Here is a 16,856-nt window from a genome sequence, read left to right as displayed (position 1 = left end):
CAGAAAAAAGTAAGATAGGGCATTGTAGTAGATAAATGAGTGAGTAAATGACTGAATTAGAGAATAAACAAAAAAGTCAGAGACCCCAAAGCTAGGACCTTATGTAGCGCTCAACAATACCACAATGCAATGTGTCTTTCCTAAACACAACAGAATCTTTTTAGCCTCATTGTTGAGCGAACAACTTGCTTGCATGCTACATTCCTGAAATGCGAGAATGGAATATGTCACATAGGAAAATCTGTGCATTTAAAAATAATAAGGATTTGGCACCATTACCCTATGTGTGAACAAAGTCACCTGGAATGCATTACACTTGCATATAACCACATTTTGTATGGCCATTAATTTTTATTATATTTAGATTTCTTATTTTAAAAGGTTACCTGACTTTCTGATTGATGTCTTGAATTCTCTCGAGTATTTGGAATTTAAAAATAATTCCAAAGAGGTGGAAGGGATCACATACTTTTTTCATTAGAATGAACAACTGACAGTGATTTATCTCCGAGGCCCAGAGAGGCTTGGAGTTTGGACACTGCAGGGCCATGGGCATCCTAGAATCAGGGCCTGGAAACAGCTTTCTCATTGGGTATAAAATGGGCTAAAGGCTGGCAGTGTAGGCAAATGCCGCAGAAAGGTCATCAAACTTAGGTTGCTGATTCCGAAGAAAGGCTTTGGCTTTAGGTAGGTGGCACCACTTTGATTGCTGAGTGCCACAGGGAAGTATCTTGGAGCAACACTGTAGTTATATAGTCTAGGAACCTTCTGGGCCCACTCTCTGCCAGCACAAAGAGGAATTGTGTTACTGTTTTCCAGGCTCAGTACAAATTTATGTTTCTTACAAATTTTCACAACTTTTTCCAGAAAGTCCAACACTGAATCATACGTGGTATTCTTAGGCTTAGCAAAAGTCAGTCTCTTGCTCTATATGGAACAATCCCTGACTATAATATTATTACATGGTATCTCACCAGCGGCAATCAGCTTTATTCTTTGGAGAAATCCAGCAGCAAAGGTTCGGCACCAGCACAGGAGAAATGAAACATTACATAGTCCCTATTGAAATCCACAAAATGTGTGGGTTTCAGAAAGATTATATAGATTTGTAATTTACTTCTATTTAAAAATCTCAGGTCTTCCAGTTCTTATCAACTTCTGTGTGTCCTACAGGAAATGTTGTTTTCTTTTTAGTCTGACACAGTGCTCTCTGCTGCCACCTGAAACTGTGCAGAGCAGTATCAAATTCCCATAGAAAACCTTCCCTGCTCTGGAGAGTTCCTGTCTCGGCCAGAGATGTCAGCAGAGAGCAATGTGTCAGACTGAAAAGTAAACACCATTTAATGCAGGACATACAGCAGCTAATAAGTATGGGAAGACTCGAGATTTTAAAATAGAAGTAAATTACAAATCCATATAACTTTCTGAAACCAGTTGATTTGAAAAATATTTTCACTGGATAACCCCTTTAAAGGGAAATTGACAGCAGAGATATACATATACCCTAACTGCCAGTTTCCTGTTGCCGCTTACACGAGCTTCACATACATACTTTTAGCGCTGCTTTGTTAAAAAAAGTTCTTTATTCCTGGCTGACAAAGTGGGTTTGTGAACCTGCCAGCTCCTGCCCTCCTCTTCAGCCACTGCTGTGACCTAAAGATATAGCAGAGCCTGTAGAGTGGCTAACATGGAGGAGCATGTGACCATGCCCCGCCCCCCAGTGTCCACCACTGAGCCTGTATATGTCTATGGAAGACACAGGGGGCAGAGCATGGTCACATGCTCCTCTATGTCAGCCATTTTTTTTTTAAATAAAAAAAAACAACTTATAGTGAGCTGTTTCGGTGCCTGCGTAAAGTCATATACCCCGCCGGCTGTCTTCTGAATTCCCAGCCATCTACGTCCCGACCCAGCTGACAGATTCCCCACTCAGCCAGTCAGTAACTGGGGCCGGACACCGCTGCAGTCACTGATTGGCTGAGCAGATTAAATCCTATCAGTCTGTGACATGGATGCCAGGTTGTGATGTCACGGAACCAGGGATAAAATGACAGCCGTCAGGATCTGGGAGCTCTGTAATGAGGCACAGGGCAGGCTCCAGGAAAAGCATTGTGATGTTTTTATTTACCACCCAGCCCCTGCCCTTAATGATTTTTTAGTTCCTTGCTGGACTTCTCCTTTAAGGATTTGTTGCTATGTATCTGATCATTTTAATGTTGTCTTGCTTCCTTGAGCTACAATTCTAAACAGATTAAAGACATAGAGGGGTAAAAGAGGCAGAAGACAGGTTGCCTTTAAATGTTCACTGTTGTTTCAATCTTCCATCCTTGTGATAGGCTATGTGCTCACCCAAACAGACAACTCTAACGTCTTGGCCACTGAATGCCTCTGCAATATGTCCATCACCTGTTGTCAGGGGAAATATGTCTTTAGTAACAGTATATAAAATCAGTAACAGATAGAGCAAGACTAAGCACAGCTGTTAGCTAGTGCTATGTGCAGTATGGGGAGAGACTGAGAAAGCCTGCACTACCTGCAGTCTGATCCAGCTTGCCTTCTAGCGATGACTATGTAGGTTGTGTTTGGTGCAAACCCTTTCCACTTACAGACATAAAACCATCTTGTAGCTCTACAGGATGCAGAAGTAGTATCCTGGCTCTGGTCCCTAAGAAGCCCCTAATGCCCTTCTTTCACATAGACACCAGTATTATAAATGCCATCTAACATAGTTTCCAGAGGTACCTTGAGCATTGATACCTAAAGCTTCTCCAATACAGCTCCTATGAACTAGAAAAAGTAATGTTCACGATAGGCTTTGGGTACTGCTGTTGACTCAGAGCTGGTTTTAATGGGGTGACATCGGGTGGCATTTCTAAAGACAAGGGCCCAGATTTATCAAAGGGTGTAATATATTGACTGGTGTAAACTGCCAACAGCAACCAATCACAGCCCAGCTTTCATTTTACCAGAGCAGTAAGCTGAGCTTTGATTGGCTGCTGTGGGCAGTCTATATGTTACATCCTTTGATAAATCTCCCCCAAGAACTCTAGGTACAAACTAAACCACCCATATGGTATCTTTGTGTTGTAATGAATTAGTAATATGTGGAAGTCTTATGGCAAAGTTTTACTTACATGATGTATATAATATTATTATGTAAACTGTATATGGTAGCATTATCTTGTTTTTATATAGCAGGGTGCAATAAAATTACTCTAAAACTAAACATTTCTCTAAAACTAACTTGCCTAAGCAGCTGTACTACCCAATATGTGAGTTGAATCTCCAGCCATTGCTTTAGGTAGGAGGCGGAAAGAACTAGAAATTACCTTGACACTTTTATCATCATTGACATTTGGGTTCCTTCTTTACCAATTAACAAGACACGATCCAAGATCAATCAGATGCTAATGTGCAATACAGTCCACAATTAGTAACCTGTTATATGGGATGTCAAGTACAGCGAAACACTCATACAGACTAAGAAAAACAAAGTAACAAGTAAATAATATCAGGCACTTGTGAAAGACAGGAAACTTATAAAAATCACTCACCCACACACATTTAACTTTGTTTATAATGACTACTCATTATGCTGTGTAGGTGTTGTTCTGATTACAGTAATAATAAAGTAAAATCCAAGTGAAGAGGTTTAATAGAATGGATTTAATGTCACAAAAATAAAAAGTCATCCTGCGTTTTTCTGCCAGAATTTCTGCTGTTGATAAAACTTGACATCATTTGATAGAGAACTCTCTAAATATTAGTAGGATTGGTTCCTTATGTAAAAGCACTTAAAGCCCTGAGATGATGTCAATACATTCCATGAGATGAGAGCAATGATCACTATTTTATCTATATATCTGATTAGCAAAAGCTTATATTAAAATATGCATAATCTTCATATGGCAAAAATGCTTGAAAAATACTATATATTGCGTTCCATGGTTATAATAGTGTATAGCACATAGTGTCTTGGAATATATTTATGCTAAAAATTGAAATATAAGTCTGGACAAAATCTATTAAAACATATTTCCCATTATTAGCTCTATTTTTTTTTTAAATTCACATTTTATGTTTTCTTTTCTCCTAAACTGTGATCTCCACTGACATAAAATAAATGGAAAGCCTTGAAGAAGGGATCTGCATAGCTGGCTTCCAGGGTACATGAGTTGTGTCACACAATCATTCCTTCTTTAGCACTAAGGAGGTCATACAGATGCATAGACATGTTGTTTGCATGTTCTGCTGGGGAGTGGGGGAAGTGAAAATGTGGCACTTGTTGCAGAAAATGGATGGCTCCAGGTAAAGTGGCATCTACGACGCAAGCTCTGAATGCTGCCTTTGATGCAGTGTGAACCTAGCCTAAGTACTCAAATGGGTTTCATATTTAGATATGGTACCATCTCCAAGCCTAGAGCATAAATACAGTAACAGAACCAAGCTTGCGTCATAGATATAATAAAGGAACTTATTCTAAACATTAATAATACCATAATAACAGAAGGTTATGGTTATCCTATTACGAATAAAAGATGATTGGCACTATGTAAAGTTATAATATTTAGTTACGTAAAATACAGTTATTACAGGGTGTATGTAATGCATAAGATGGAAAGATTGAGAAATAAGTGAGGGGGAGGAAACATCGGATATTCTTCTGCTATGTCCTCTTCTGTTTGCATGTTTAGTCACTGGCTGGCTGTAGTTTTAGTTTTTGTCATTGTATGGGTCTGTTTGTGGTTTTGTTAGTGTTTTGCTTGATGTGATTCCTCAGAACTCCTCCCATATAATGGACCCATTTGTGTTTCTTAGGGCTTGTCATATTGCTTAATTGTTAGTCAGGGCAGTTTCTAGATCATTTTGGAAACAGGGCGAATCTTGATAAAAGCGCCCCCCCCCCCCCCCCCTCAACCTCACTCAATTCAGCCCTGGAGAAGGAAGGGGGGCTTTTATCAGGATTCGGGTTATTAGGAAGAAGCAGTGTGTGTATTATGGCATAGATCGGTGTTGCACCCCTAAGAGATAGTGTTCAACCGAATACAAAATCACCATACAGGGACTCACAGGTGCTGTTTTCTTCGATCTGCTGCACCATTTTCCTTTTCCTCTCCAATCGAACCACCATGATGATTTCTTGCAGCTACAATTCGTCTCCTCAGAACCTGCCAGACAGACATCTCAGGCTCCGCACTTATCCAGCAACTTCCTTCCCTTTTCCCTCCTATAGGCTCCTAAACTATAGTAATTCTGCTGCTTGGTGCAGTTAAGTCGGCAAGGTGTGACCTCCATTACACTGACATACAGGATGCTGGGAGAGCTGGGTGACCTCCATTACAAACTGACATACAGGATGCTGGGAAAGCTGGATGACCTCCATCACACTGACATACAGGATACTGGGAAAGCTGGATGACCTCCATCACACTGACATACAGGATGCTGGGAAAGCTGTGTGACCTCCATTACACACTGACATACAGGATGCTGGGAAAGCTGTGTGACCTTCATTACACTTACATACAGGATACTGGGAGAGCTGGATGACCTCCATCACACTGACATACAGGATGCTGGGAGAGCTTGATGACCTCCATCACACTGACATACAGGATGCTGGGAGAGCTGTGTGACCTCCATTACACTGACATACAGGATACTGGGAAAGCTGTGTGACCTTCATCACACTGACATACAGGATACTAGGAGAGCTGGATGACCTCCATCACACTGACATACAGGATGCTGGGAGAGCTTGATGACCTCCATCACACTGTCATACAGGATGCTGGGAGAGCTGTGTGACCTCCATCACACTGACATACAGGATACTGAAAGCCCCCATTGTAATAATCCCCCCTCTGCTGTCCCCATTGTCATATCCCTCCCCTCCCTGTGCTGCCCCCCCCAAAATAGTAATAATCCCCTCTGCTCCCCCTGCATTGCCAAACACACACACACAAAAAAAAAAAAACATTATACTCACCTTATTCTGGCATAGGGGTCCCTCTCTCCTCTTCTTCTCCAGCCTGGGAGGAGCAGACCGCTACCGCCCCTGCACACATCTCTCTCCAGCAAACGCAGTGAAATGACGTCATTGCGCTGCTGGAGGGAGATGTCTGCAGGTGCAGAGTGCTCGGCTGGGTCGGCGCGGTCCGGGGGCGAAGCTACGGGAGGTCCGGGGGCGGAGCTACGGGCGGTCCAGAGACGGAGGTCCAGGCAGTCCGGGGGCGGAGCTACGGCCGGTCCGGAGGCGGAGGTCCAGGTGGTCCGGGGGCGGAGCTACGCGAGGTGATTCTTCAGAGGAGCAGGTGATGGGGCGAGCGAGCTAGCAGGCGGGCGGCCGGCCGGGGGTGCGCGCAGCTAAGTGGAGTCTGGGGGGTGCCACCAGCGCCCCCTAGCTGTCGGCGCCCCGTGCGGCCACCCGGCCCGCCCGCCTGCCTCAAGAAACGGCCCTGTTGTTAGTGATTGTCTACTGCTACCTGGAGCCTGTACATTTGTCCATGTGTGTATCTTTGTATACATCCTGTCTGTAATCATATGGTCATATTGCTGTTTATACTGATCTGCTAGTTGTGGTCTGTGTGCCTTGTTTAGTCTCTTTATGTGGCCCATCCTATGAGATAACAGCTCCTTGACAGACTACCATTCCTATCGACCACTGCAAAGTAGGTACAAGTTGTCTCCCGACATTTGTTACAAGCTTATATACATTTCTCACTATTCTGCCCTACCATAAGTCCTGGGGTTATCTGAGAAAAGTGAGATATTGTTGGAATCCAGGAAAGCTTACTGTTAAAGATGAATCCTGGTACAGTAGTCCAGGAACCCATTAGCATTGCAACTTGGGGTGAGCAAAAGACTGCTTCATAGTGTCTTGTCTGTATAATGGGTAAGGGGAGTAGCTGACAACAAATAAACATTCATGAGCACATGTATGCTGTTCACAAAATGCTAGGATTTTCTTGTGTTGGACCTTGTCCAACAGAGATTTATCCTGCTGGTGGTGGACCAGTCTGACCTGTATCTATCTGTATTTAAACATTAAAGTAGACCACAGTCTATAGTGGCACAGACAAATGTATTGCTAAAAACAATGATTTTAGTTGTCACTTCCTTTTTCCTTCCCTTTGGCAAGTCATAGAAAAAGAATTAATTAAGAAGGATGGGGATGATGTGATGGGAATAAAACTCAAAAGAAATGCATTTAACAAAGCCGATTCTTTAAAATGTCTACACCATTTAACTTGGAAATGTTTACAGTACAATTGATGTTAATAGCAAATGTGGTTGGAACAGTCCTTTAAATCCTCCTTTCCAAAACCGCTTCACTGTCTGACAATTCACATTTTCTTCAGCTTCATTTACATGAGCTGCCAGACTGATGCGCTGGAAGTGGGAATTCCGTAAATGATTATACTTTGAAAGTGATCCATGAGATTTAGTTTACTTTCTTTAATGACATGATAAAACCACAACCCTAATGTTTAGTCCCATCATAGACTCGGATTTCTCGCTAATCAAATCCAGTGTGCTTGGAGTAGGGAAGCTTGTTTAGTGTATTCTCTCAGCAGTAATCCATACTATTACAGCCACTGTAAAATATAACAGGCCTGGTAAATGGGTGAAAAGAATTAAAGGGGTTATCCAGGTTTAAATAAACATAGATTTTTTTCCCCAAAAAAACACCTTGGCTTCATCCACTGCAATGGAAGTGAGCTGCAATACTACATACAACCTGAGGACAGGGTGGTGCTGTTTTTAGATAAATGTAGCTACAGTATGTTTTTTTTACCGCTCCAGTGCATAGGAGTCTGCTCCACAGCAGACTAAATTTTTGGCGTAAATTTTAAGTCAAATATTTGCCCAATTAAGGGACAAATTTTAATTAACTTTGTGCCCGGAGAGAACACACCCCATGGCCAACGGGGCACAAACCACTAGGCGCAGAACATACCTCTGCCCCTTCCTTCCTTCTTTACTTCCTTCCCTACTTCCATATCCACCCCTCCTCCTTTCCAAATTTCTATATCCCATTGCTTATTAAATGCTCCTTCATTTCTTCTCATTCAAATTTCCAGCAACTGATTCCCCCTTACACCTAACAGGGGCTTTGGCCACAGTAGTATCTATGAGAAGAAACAGTCAGTGGTATGATGTCACTATGCTGTCTCCTCCCTTCACTGAATTATATGCAAACAGCAGGGGCAGGTAGTGGGGAGAATATGTACATTCCCCACACAGAACAACAATTGTAGTGTAGGATGAGAGCACAGTTCTATATTATGCTAGTGGGTCTGCTAGTGGGGTCTGTAATATGCTGGAGCCCTTATACTGGGGTCTAAAATATGCTGGGGACCTGATACCGGGGTCTGTAATATGATGGGGATATGGTACTGGTGTCTGGTATATAGTGGGGACCTGATACTGGGGTCTATAATATTCTGGGGACTTGATACTGGGGTGTGTAATATGCTGGCGGCCTGATACTGAGGTCTGTAATACACTGGGGGGCTATAATATGCCTGATACTGAGGTGTGTAATATGTTGGGGGCCTGATACTGAAGTCTGTAATATATTGGGGGCTGTAATATGCCTGATACTGAGGTGTGTAATATGTTGGGGGCCTGATACTGAGTTCTGTAATATACTGGGGGCTGTAATATGCCTGATACTGAGGTGTGTAATATGCTGGCAGTCTGATACTAGGTTAGGTAATATGCTAAGCACCAGATACTGGGGTTTGTCATATGCTGGGTATCTGATACTGGGGTCTGTAATATTGTGAGCACCTGATACTGGGGTCTGTCATATTCTGGGGGCCTGATACTGTGGTCTGTAATACTCTGAGTGCCGGATAGTAGGGTCTATAATATATTTTTTTTGCCTGATACTGGGGTCTGTAATTTATTGTGCATTTGATACTGGGGTCTGTAAAACACTGGGAGCTGTAAAATGCTGGGGGCTTGTTACTGGGGTGTGTAATATACTGCAGTCTGTAATATGCTGGAGGACTAATACTGGGATGTGTAATATCCTGGGGCTTGAAACTGGGATGTATAATATACTGGGGCCTGATATTTGTATGTGTAATATGCTCCCTCTGTAATTTTTCTAAATTTAAGGTCCATACAATGAGGACAATATAGAGAGCATTCTGGGAGAAAAAAAAGAAAACTGGTGATCAGCCACGCCCTGGCAAACCACAAACATGGTAGACCACACCCACACAAATCACATCCACAAGAAGACACACCCCTCACTGTCGAAGCCAAAGTGTCCCTGGAAAAAGTTTATTTTTTTAAATGTTAGCAATTATGAGATTGTAACAAGGACCAGACGCCACGACAGTAACTATAAAGAGGAGGGAACAATTTAGTGACATGAAAGAAAGTTAGTAAACTTTAAAGCTTTGTTTCTTCCTTTTATAAATATGAAGGCCCAAAATTATGTGAGGGAAAAAAAAGTATTAAAAAAACACTGTTTCAGTCAAAGGACCTTGACTATTTGAAGGAGGGGACAGTATAATGATGTCACTATGCTATCTCATTCCCTCACTGAATTAGCAGCAAACCAGTGGGGGGTACATGGTGAGGAAACACGGGACACTCTTTACTTAGAGCAGAAATTCTAGCATCGGGTCAGGACACTTTATCTTTGGTTCAATGATTTATAATTTTATTATGATTTTACCAGCCAGTTTGCAGGAAGCAGGGATGATCTTCTGGATCCCACTTCTGCCTCCCTTCCTCTCTTTCCTTCTTTCATCCTTTCTCCCTCCATTACTTTCTTTATCCCTCCCCATATACAACTATAATTACACTTCCTCGAGTAAAATTAAGCTCCCTATATATTCCAGTTTGCATTTATTTTACATGACCATTTAGTGGCTTCAGCACTTCAACCAAAGTAAAAAAAAATATTCCTATGACTTCACGCTGTATGTCTTAGCAGAGATATGAATGCCCCGTTAATTGTTGAGTAAAGGCTGTAAATAACGCTTTAAGTGACCAAATTATTTTTCGTGTCCTGTGTGACTGGAGAAACATTTTTCATCCCCGTTGTAAAGAAGATTGCTTTCCAGTGTGCTGAAAATAAATCTATTTTAATTAACACTTCAGTGGCAAAATATACTACACCATGACCATTAATAACAATGTTAATTAAAGTTTAAATGCTATCGTGACTTACAGTTCCCGAGAAGCGGCCCTGACCAAAACAAGACTTCTTATTGGTCATATGTGCAAGCCTATCCAGTCAGCATGCGGCAAACTAAAGAAGGAAAAAAAAATAAAACGCTCATTCAAAGGGAATGGTCTCATAGCTACAATAAAAGATATTCCGCTGCCAAGTTATTTTTCTTTATGATTTGTTGCTCTAGCTGTGCTTGTTTTATGTCTACAAGGAGAGATTTTATGAGGAAAATAATGATATTTTATAAAGAGCGCTACATTGAAGCATTATTACGGCCAAGCCCTACCAACAGACTGTCTCCTTTTGTTGTGCAAAAGTCAATGTGTCACGTCCCACCTGGGCAAACCTGCCAAGTTTTTGAATTTCCTAGGGGACGTTTTCTAATTCCATCTGCTTGTCTGCACATGTATAATTGGTAGGCCCGCTGTTGGCTTATTGTGTTTTCGTCTACCAGCTGAATTCTTCAGTTTAACATTTTCAGCCCATTGTTACATTGTGTCATCTCTATGGTTGAATGTTTTTTTTCTGTTCCGCCGTCTCTCACCATCCTACCCAACAATAAAGCATACTACAGATATCCTGTTGTCACATCACGCAAGGAAAACTTAATGTGGTGTAAACATTTATTTGGGAAGTAATCAAGGGTGATAAGTACGGGCGGGGGGCACATCCAGGATGGGAAATTGTTTTAGCAATTACTGTAAAAATGGGGCATGCGCACTATCTTGGGGAAAATGAGTTTATAGGAGAAAGCTTTGGGTCAAAAACAAACACATAAAGATTATTTCTGATTGCCTCTTTGATGATCCATTAAAGTTTGTTGTATATTTAGTCAAGATGTACGTCAGCTAGACTAAGCTAGACTAGACTGTTGACAAGACTGAAAGCAGGTCAATGTTGATATAAAGACAATAGTGCCCAACAAACTATGAATGATGTCACATGGCCCAATTTGGTCATCATACTGTGTTGGTTACATACTGTAGTTAGAAATAGAGTTGACTGAGAACTAAAATGTTCACATGCTCATTAGTCGATTCAAGCTTTTTCAATGCTCAAGTGCTGGACTGGAGTTATGAACCTCATTGAACCTCAATAGGAGACTCAATAATTTAAAGGGGTATTCCAGGTTATTTTGATATTAATTCTACTGATTTCTCTTGTAATATAATTAATATATCTCATTGGTTTCTATAATAAATTTTGTCTCTTTCTCTCTATTTTTATGTAAGTCACGTGTTTCTGTGACGTCACCGAACCGGAAGTGTGGGGACTTCCCCGACTCGGCCGGCCTCTTGGTGTTTATGTAGTTAGAAAGCTAGCAGAGCTTTACAAACGGCCTCCCTGCACACGGGAGGTCACATGACACCCTGTTCCCGGGCGGCCTGTCAGTGTGAAGGAGGTCGCATCCACCTCCTGTATAATCACTAAAACCCTCCACCCCCTGCCAGTATAATCCTCCCGATGTCTCCCCCGGCCCCCTCCATCCTGTGTATACAGTCCTTTTCAAAGATCTCTCACCCCATCCCCCGGTCTCGGCACCTCTTGCACTCAGCTGACAGGCTCTCTCTCTCTCTCTCGCTGTGTGTGAAGCAGGAGAGATTTCTTTCCTGCTCCGTACACAGTTCCTGGCAGCTGAGTTTTATCGGGGCAATTGACAGCCACTGTGTACGGAGCAGGAAAGAAATCTCTCCTGCTTCACACACAGCGAGAGAGAGAGAGAGAGAGAGAGCCTGTCAGCTGAGTGCAAGAGGTGCCGAGACCGGGGGATGGGGTGAGAGATCTTTGAAAAGGACTGTATACACAGGATGGAGGGGGCCGGGGGAGACATCGGGAGGATTATACTGGCAGGGGGTGGAGGGTTTTAGTGATTATACAGGAGGTGGATGCGACCTCCTTCACACTGACAGGCCGCCCGGGAACAGGGTGTCATGTGACCTCCCGTGCGCAGGGAGGCCGTTTGTAAAGCTCTGCTAGCTTTCTAACTACATAAACACCAAGAGGCCGGCCGAGTCGGGGAAGTCCCCACACTTCCGGTTCGGTGACGTCACAGAAACACGTGACTTACATAAAAATAGAGAGAAAGAGACAAAATTTATTATAGAAACCAATGAGATATATTAATTATATTACAAGAGAAATCAGTAGAATTAATATCAAAATAACCTGGAATACCCCTTTAACCAATCTGCTTGTGTAAACATAGCCTTCCCTTTATTGTTTACAAGGCAGCAGCTTGTCCTTAGAGGTTGTGCCTGGTTCTTCAGCTCATTCAAATCAAGTTTTACAGTCCCAAGTCACACGTCCTGTGAAATTGTCTGTGGTTGAGCATTAGTGACCACGGACAATTTTAGGGCCTATTGAATCCTACATGTGCATTCATATCTTCTGGGCCGCCATTCACACAGCGATGTATGCTGCGAAACAATAGGACAGGTCATAGTGCGAGGGCCCCAATTGGCCTGTCACCGTTCCAGTCACCCCTGCTCCATTCACCCCTGCTCCTGTCACCCCGGATCCTGTCAACCCCAGCACATATGGGCCTGAACTGGCAGCACCGTGGCTGATCCCTGGGGTTGAGGTTGTGCCTTTCAGTCTAACAGTGAAGCCTCCTAATCCCTGTGAATTGTTTAGCGCTGCACAGCTTTGCTCCGAAACAAGAATCAGGAGAGCAGGAAAGGTTTTGTGACACATTGGCCGAAGAAAACCCTGTCAGTGCACATTATGGTGCAGGCGGATCCGGCCGCTCGCTCCATAGTGTGCAGTGGAGAGTTCTGGTGCAGGGATGCGCCCGCATCAGAACACTGTGGCCGAAAAGATCATCCAGTCGGTACTGCAATACCGACTGGGATGATCTTTTCAGGGACCGGCCGCTCTGTGTCACGGAACGGCTGCTCTCTCACGTTGTGTGAACATGGCCTAAGACTGTATCCATGTTTTCCTGGACCCCCAGGACTGCATCCAACTTCTTCAGCCCTTCTTCAAATGCCACACGATTCAACTCAAGCATGCTCCAGTTGCTCTTATCTCTTTTTTTTCTTTTGTCAGAGGTATATTTAAAAAATACTATATCCCCTGATACACATCTGGGAAAGAAGCCACTGCTTTTGACTTCTATCGTAAGGCATTATATAGTATAGTTATTTGTTCACTGTATTTCATATGGGAGCAATACCTATGGAAAGTAGCACACAGTAAATCATCCAATCATCCAGTGTAAGGTCAACTCTGAGTTTTCACATTACCTAGTTTGCACAGATGCAGAGATCCTAGTGGCACGATCCATTTTTCTAAACGTCTCCCTGTTCCTGTGATTGAAAACCGTTTTGTTTTTTGTTTTTTTAATGTGCATGTTGGTCATTCTATGCACTGGAGTGTGTAACGATGTCCCTCCCCTCGGTGCAATGGCCAAGGCCAGATGATGTATCATTACACTGGGGGTGCCGGGCCCGCCTTCAGTGCATAGACCAGCCAAAGTGCACATGAAGAAACTGGCAACAATCGTGGGAACCGGGAACCATTTTGAAAAATGGACTGAGCCATCAGGATTACGATTAGATAATGTAAAAAATAAATAAATAAATCACTACAAAAATTGGTGTTTGCATAACCAGTGCCAATCTATTATACCAATGCCAACCACATACCTAGACAGGGCTTAAAACTGTAAAACATATCACTTTTAAGAGAGATAGAAGCCACTAGAAAGCCTTACTGGTTGGACGGCCATAATATACTGTATATCTTATGTTATTGTCTGTTTTACTACTAAATTACTTTCTCCATAAAGATCCCGTGCATTCCATTACCTGCGGGATTTTTATTGAATAGGAAGATGATACCTATAATTCTTTTTATCACTGTTTTAATATTGTTCTTTAGCCATTTTTTTCCCTTTAACTAGCAGATATAAACCAGAAGCTTTGTTCAAGTTTGTTCTCCCTATCAAATGATCTTCAACCTTTATCTGAGAGGAGCAGTGTGAAAGATATGATTGTAGTTGATTTTAATGGTCTGCTGAAAAGTGTGTCAAGTGGAGCTCACTGCGTTTTGAGTGTTTCTGTTAGGTATGGCACTTCAAACCAGGCTCGGTTTATGAACTGCGTGAAGATTGCTTTAATTCTAGCTCACAAGGAATGATAAGCTTGAACACTACCACAAGTTACAACACATGTTCCTTTTTATTTTGGCACCGATTCAACCTTAATTTTCCTCCACACGCTAAGCTTCCCCAACAACAAAACACATGCCCTAATCTGTAGTCTATTCTTTAATAAATGAGATTTATTGTATGCTTCCGTGCCTCGGAGCTTTGTTTGCCCAGTGTGCCATAAGACCACCAAGGGTTTTGTTGTCTGAGGAAATGACAATCCCTGACTCATCCTTTAAGTAGTATTAATTTTGAAGACAGCTCGGCTTTTATTTTGTAGCTGGTGTATCAGATATAGAAATTCAGAAACTCTCACAGTGAATAAAAATAATTTTTGTTATAAGTCATAGTATGCGGGTCGTATCATTAGACTGTACTGTTCCTGGGGGAAAATAAAACATATAGGGGTATCCATATTTCTGATCTTTATGGGACCTCACCACCTTGTCTCCTTCTTTTTTAAGTGTCATAAATGTCACAGGTGGATAGTTAACATAGTACCATAGTTAATAAGGTTTAAAGAAGACAAGAGTCCATCAGGTTCAACCTAGGGAAATCCTACTGTGTTAATCCAGGGGAAGGCAAAACCCCCTATGAGGCAGATGACAATTGCCACGAGAAAGGGAGGAAATTCCTTCCCGACTCCAATGGCAATCAGAATAATCCCTGGATCACCGAAACGTATCACCGGAAATCTAATGCCCATAACTTGTAATATTATATTTAGCGATGAACGAACCTCGAGCATTCTCGAGTCCATCCGAACCCGAACTTTCGGCATTTGATTAGCGGTGGCTGCTGAAGTTGGATAAAGCCATAAGGCTATGTGGAAAACATGGATATAGTCATTGGCTGTATCCATGTTTTCCAGACAACGTTAGAGCTTTATCCAAGTTCAGCAGCCCCCGCTAATCAAATGCCGATCGTTCAGGTTTGGATGGACTCGAACTCGAACCTGGTTCGCTCATCTCTAATTATATTGTTCAAGAAAAGCATCCAAGCCTCCCTTGAACTTATATAATAAATCAGCCATAACAACATCATGGGGCAGAGAGTTCCACAGTCTTACCGCTCGTACAGTAAAGAACCTGCGTCAATGGTGATCGTGAAATCTTCTTTCTGCTAGATGTAGATAATTCCCCCTTGTCATGGTTACAGACCTAGAAGTAAAAAGACCACTACAAAGATCTCTGTACTGTCCATTCATATATTTGTACATTGTAATCAGATCGCCCCTTTTTTCTAGCGTAAATAACCCCAAGCTTGATAACCTGATTGACATCTTTTTTCTAACGTAAATAACCCCAACCTTGACAACCTGTCTTGGTACTGTAACCCACCCATTCCCTTAATGACCTTTGTTGCCCTCCTCTGCACCCGCTTCAGTTCAGCTATGTCCTTCTTATATACCGTTGCCCAAAACTGTACACAGTATTCCATATGTGGTCTGACCAGTGATTTATAAAGAGGCAAAACTATGTTCTCATCTTTAGCATCTATACCTCTTTTGATGCATCACTTTATTTTTTTTAGCCTTGGCAGCTGCTGCCTGGCACTGATCACTAAAGTTGAGTTTACGGTCCACCAATACCCCAGGTCCTTTTCAGAAGTAGTTTAACCAGTGTTTTATTATTTAACACATAACTGTACTTATTATTTTTACGGCCCAAATGCATAACCTTACATTTATCCACATTAAACTTCATTTGCCATTTCACCGCCCAAGCCTCCAGCTTCTCCAAATCCCTCTGTAATATGATATTATCCTCCTCTGTGGTGATTACTCTACCCAGTTTAGTATCTGCAAAAATGGAGATTCTACTGTAGCCCCTCTACAAGATCATTAATAAAAATATTAAAAAGAAGTGGACCCAACACTGACGCCTGTGGTACCCCACTCGTAACTAAAATCTGAATATGTTTCATCAATGACCACCCTCTGTTTTTCTATCACACAACCAGTTACTTACCTATTCGCATATGTTTTCCCCTAGTCCCAGCATCCTCATTTTTAGACAAACCTTTCATGCGGCACAGTATCAAATGCCTTTGAAAAGTCCAGATACACAGCTGCCTCTTCATAGAAGCCGATTAGATTAGTCTGACAGGATCAATCCCTCATAAATCCATGCTGGTTCTGCGTTATAAGATTATTTTCATTAAGCTACTCCAGTATAACATCTTACAAACCCCTCAAATACTTTACCTACTATAGATGTTAGACTTATTGGCCTATAGTTTCCAGAATCCCTCTTTGCCCCCTTCTTGAATATTGGTACCACATTAGCTATGCGCCAGTCCTGTGGAGCAATCCCTGTCATTAAAGAATCTTTAAATATTAGGAATACCGGTCTGTTTAACACAGTACTTAATTCTTGCAAAACTCTAAGATGGATACCTTCTTGTCCCAGTCTATGTCCCCAAGGTCCTCTCTTGTTTTTTTTTTTTAAATTAGCCTTCCTCTACTAATCATTTTATTGAAGGATAATTAAAAAGGTATCATGTTGG

The 16,856-nt window shown here is 42.1% G+C and overlaps 1 protein-coding gene across 2 annotated transcripts in view; it reads right to left on the bottom strand.

Moving 5' to 3' along the window:
• The window catches only part of MDFIC2 (MyoD family inhibitor domain containing 2), a 148,946-nt gene extending 138,686 nt beyond the window's left edge, over window positions 1-10,260 (bottom strand). Inside the window, exon 1 of one of the 2 annotated variants that reach the window (XM_069968773.1) lies at window positions 10,196-10,260. The gene's annotated coding sequence lies outside the window, so the exon portion shown is untranslated. The remainder of the gene's footprint in view (window positions 1-10,195) is intronic. The other variant, XM_069968772.1, reaches the window with a different exon arrangement.
• Between the last annotated feature and the right edge of the window lie 6,596 nt (window positions 10,261-16,856).

This window comes from Dendropsophus ebraccatus, chromosome 4, assembly GCF_027789765.1.
Source record: "Dendropsophus ebraccatus isolate aDenEbr1 chromosome 4, aDenEbr1.pat, whole genome shotgun sequence".
Lineage (NCBI taxonomy): Eukaryota > Metazoa > Chordata > Amphibia > Anura > Hylidae > Dendropsophus > Dendropsophus ebraccatus.
The sequence above is the reverse complement of the archived record's forward strand: the minus strand, read 5'-3'. Positions and strand labels throughout refer to the sequence as shown.